Source organism: Macrobrachium nipponense, chromosome 5 (genome assembly GCF_015104395.2).
Source record: "Macrobrachium nipponense isolate FS-2020 chromosome 5, ASM1510439v2, whole genome shotgun sequence".
Taxonomy (NCBI): domain Eukaryota; kingdom Metazoa; phylum Arthropoda; class Malacostraca; order Decapoda; family Palaemonidae; genus Macrobrachium; species Macrobrachium nipponense.
The window spans coordinates 116,677,510-116,682,901 of record NC_061107.1 but is presented as its reverse complement, the minus strand read 5'-3'; positions in this window follow the sequence as shown (position 1 = coordinate 116,682,901).

The window sequence follows — 5,392 nt, the reverse complement described above, 5'->3', positions numbered from 1 at the left end:
AGATTTATGTCCTATTTTCATGGTAATTAATTGATGGTAAAGAATTCATAAACGTTTTTTCTTCAGTCATAGTTCGAGGTAAAAATAGATGGAAACTCATGGATGCTGCAGAGCTAATAGCCTTTAATGAAAACTGCTTGGAAGAAACAATGCAGATGATTACTTTATCTACATAAATGTTTATTGTTTAATTTTTTTTTACCCTTTGAAAAAATATCCTTGTTTTTACCTTATTATTTGTATCATGAGAGGAAGAAAATTACTGGGCCATTTACTTGCCTTTGATGAAAATGTTAGAATTTAAAATCATGGGCACGCAGACACACATACACACACATACACACCACTCAAACGCATATATCGTCCAAAAATTGATTAAAATAAAACTTTGACTTTTCGGACTTTGTAAAATCTGTCTCTAAATGTATTGCAATTACTGATAAATCACAAAATTTCATTTTCAATTTAAATTCAACAAATAAAATGTATATTTATGAAGACAAGTCATTTTCGTTCTCGGCACCAGTCATGAAATCTCTTCTCTCTTCAACTTTGAATAAATCCCCGAAGTTCAATCTAATATTTGCATGAGTGTTTACCTATTTTCATGCAAGGAAAACGAGAACTCGTTCCTATAGCTTTTTTGTTTTATTCACAGATAGGCAAAACAAAGTCTAAACGGATCCCAGCCAAGCCTGTCCTTTACGGTTCCTACTTACCTAAGTCATGTCTTCTTTTCTGCAAACTTTAATTTCAATTATGGCCTGCTCTTTAAAGAAAAGGGCTGCCTGGCATACAGATAGCCTAATCTCCGTAACAACTATATGTATGCCAGGCAGCCCTTTTCTTTATATAGAATGCATTTTCAACAATACATTATATATATATATATATATATATATATATATATATATATATATATATATATATATATATATATATATATATATAATAATTAGGACCCATCATAAATGACAATATTCATGACCCACTGTAAGATGTAGCATATGGATGTCAGCAGTTATGTCGACCTAATCTCTCTGTCTCGAGTGTATCAAGGTTATATCTCCGCACATTCAATAGAGTGTTATATCTCATATCCTTGGCCACCTGACTGTCCTGTCTCCACAGTCTGATATGCCAAGTCGTCCATTGCCTTATCACATTATTGCCAGCTGAGATCTCCGAGTCCAGCAAATTGAAATTGAATTCTAATAATCTCCTACGATACCGTTCTGGGAACGAAGAAGAGAGAACGTTCATTATGATTTCTGCTTTTTAATTCAGAATGATAAGAGCATATTAACAAAATGTCGGCTAAATATTGTTTATTATAGTAGTAATTTCTTGAAGACTTCTGCAAAAAACATGACTGGTGCTGAGAACGAAAATGACTTGTCTTCATAAATATACATTTTATTTGTTGAATTTAAATTGAAAATGAAATTTTGTGATTTATCAGTAATTGCAATACATTTAGAGACAGATTTTACAAAGTCCGAAAAGTCAAAGTTTCTAACTGTGATGGTGAATTCTGTATAAAACTAACATGCACCAACACATAAACTTCCAGAAACGAGCATACAATCAAATAATACTCAAATATTTGATATCCTCTACCCCAGATTTGTTTCGGAAAAAAATGGTCTTTTTCAATGCAAGAGTTTTATGGTTGCTTTTTTAATCGCTCTTCATGGATTTCTTTTCAGATTAGCATGTTCTTTTAATTAGCATTTTTTGCGCCTTTCAATTAAGGCAATAACCACTACGTTTACCTAAGATTTCTCGGAAGCAAGAAACCATTACTGAGAATCCTGTTCCTTTCATTAGAGGTGTTTGGTGTCTATTACTTCGACGAGAGGAAGTGGTGCAGTGGATGCGTCCAGAATTATAAAACGAAGACAGGACTAAAGGAATTATTCTTTTAAAAGATTAAAGATTCATGTGTCTCGCATAATTCAGAAGAAATTCCAGAGATTTTCCCACATCTGAGTATTGTTTCTCCGGTTTCCTTCGCTTGTTACTTACATAAGTGATGATGGAGGTTACAAAATATTTTTTTTTTCATATTTGTTCCTTTGTCCAATGTATTATGCCTATGGAGAATGAAATATTTGTACGAAATGGAAAGGCTAAAATCTGTCGTATATCTAACTTTTATGTGTAGAATATAAGTTTTCTTTGAAATAAAATTTTAATCAAAAGAAAGAAAAAAAAAATCCAAAGAGAAGAGACTCCATTTTTTTTTTTTTTCTTCTTTTTTGTGAATGGAAGCCGAACTAATATCCTGTAAGACTGTAACAAGTAACATCGGGGAAAAAGTCTCCAACTCTCCTTGGTAGAAACATTCTCTAAACATAAACTAGCTTCTAGGAACATTGTGTTTTCTAGTTTCTTTTATTTATTTACCTACTAATTTATTTCAATTTCAGTGTTTGGACTAGGCAACAAAGTTAGAAGGTATGGGCATGAGCTAACTTTTCTAAATCTCTTTTATCCATAACGCAAAATAAAATTACTTGTAGCCATAGTAGTGACTTAGAGAAGACCAATATATGGAATGAACAGTTAAGAATATGTGTGAACTCCAAGCTGAAGGGGGAGAAGTATTTATCATCCTGGACAATAGGATTAATCTTACAAAACGTTATTCGAAACTGGAGATTACTGGATATGCAAATTTTGAATCGATCGCACCCTCAGGGACGTGTGCTGCTGGCAAAACAGTTTACTTTAGTCATTAGAAATAAAAAAAAAATATATATTCAAGACTAAAACCATGAACATAAGAGTAAAATATATTGAGGTAAAATGGTTAAGTTTTGAACATTACCCTTATTCCATTGAGTTGTTCCTTAAATATTGTCCCAAGCGATCACATTCCTTTCAAAAGTAATTAATTAATATCAGCGAATACCCATGAACCTGTTCCCATCGGAAGGAAAACATTGTTACTTCATGTCTCCCTGGAGCAATGGCATAATCCGGAGGTAAATCAGCACTTGTCTCTCCACTAGGTTCACATATCAGTATAAGACATCTAATGTCCGAAATATAAAAATCAAATTCATTACATGATCCAGTAATTTTTTGGTGTAAAGTATGAGTTGCATTCTGTTTTCATACATCGACAAATGCTTATTGTAATAGGAATCAGACTGATTGATTTCTCAGGACCATAAAATTACTTTTTTTAGACAAGAATTGTATTGGAATAGGATTTGCAATTTGTTTGATTTAATGCAATATAAAGTCGATTAATGTTTTTCCTCATTTTTTGTTTTGCTTCATATTAAACTAATTACACTGATAGCAGAGTTAGTGAATATGCAAAATCTCTTGCAACAGCCGAGATTTTTATTGTTATTTATTCATTTACGTATCTATTTATTTTTCACATATGCTGGGTTGTTGAGTTGTACATTGTTACCACCGAAATAAGAATGAAAAAAGAACACTGGTTTTAACTATTCAGCAACTTTATTTCAAACTACTTACTTGGAAAAAATTGGATAAATGATGAAATTCCTTATTTAGTAATTCTAACAATTAGTTACGTCAGTATATACCGTTCCAATAATGCATGAACGTGTTTATGACGCTTTTTCGTTTATGTATGGGATTGCGTTAGCATGTTTGGATGAGTGCAGTTGCTACGCAGCCTCATTTAACAATGCACAGGTTTGCCTTCAGTCTGCGGCTATATTGGCATATTCCGATGATTGCGGATATTTAAAACTAATGACAATGATGGAAAATTTGTTTTTTCATCAATATTTCAGAAAGAAGGCGTGGAGGTAACAGGAAATGAATGTACTGTACAATAAACACACACAAACATACACAGACACAGACACACATGTATATATATATATATATATATATATATATATATATAAATATAGTTTAATAGTAATATAATATATATATATATTATATATAGAATATATATAGATATATATATAATATAAATAAATATAATATATATATATATATATATATATTATTATATATATAGATCTAGTAATATGTTATATGTATATTATCTATATATGTATTATATATATAGATATAATATATAAATAATATATATAATAATATATATAGTATCTATGTATAATATCCTATACATACACATATATATATATATATATATATATATATATATATATATATATATATATATATATATATATATATATATATATATATATATATATATATATATATATATATATATATATATTATATATATATATATATATCATATATATATATATATATATATATTATATATATATATATATATATTATATATATATATATCTATATATATATATATATATATATATATATATATATATATATATATATATATATATATATATATATATATATATATATATATATATATATATATATATATATATATATATATATATATATATATATATATGTATATATATATATATATATATATATATATATATATATATATATATATATATATATATATATATATATATATATATATGCATATATAAAGGTATAATCCACGAAGGAAAGGTAAACAACTGAGTAGCTGCAAGATATTTCGACTTAACGTCCTATACTTAGCAGACAAACTGAGAGTACAAGGAAAGGTCGTATAAGTGACAGATAGGGATTATAAGGAGATTAGTACTTAGAATCCAACACACCTGGAGAATGTGTACCTTTCCAAACAAGCATAAACATGGCTACAATTTAAGAACAAAAAGATTAAGTCCAACTGCTCAGACACAGGGACAAAACAATTAAAGGATTATACAGTGCGTCATCCTTAAGTAAATTTGAAAAATATTGTGGTCTTCCTCAAAATCATGTTGACATAATTAAAGGTATTGTTACGGAGCTGCCAATGTTTAGCATGAAAGTAACTTCCCTGCTCGCTATAAGAAAAGTTTGACCGATCTTAAAAAGGACAATACTATCCATATTACAAAAGCTGAAAAGTCAAATAGTATAGTAATTTTAGATAAAACTGACTACATATCACATATGCAAGCCCTACTGGATGATGCTGTGACTTATAGAAAACCAAAAAAAAAAATCCCCTTGATCAAGTCATAAAAAACTTTAATGGCAGAGTGAAAAAAATCCTAAAAAAATAAAACAGAACTACTAGGCAAATTGTCAGTCAAATTTCCTTTGCTACCTTACATGTACGGATTAGTCAAAACGCACAAAGAAAATAACCCTATGCAGCCTATTTTCAGTACTGTTGGCTCAATTTCACATAAACTTTCGAAATGTATCATTAAGATCTTGTCACCGTTACTTGGAACTATCTCCGATTCTCATATACATAATTCTGTAGATTTAGTTGACAAATCAAACAAAATTACTCTTT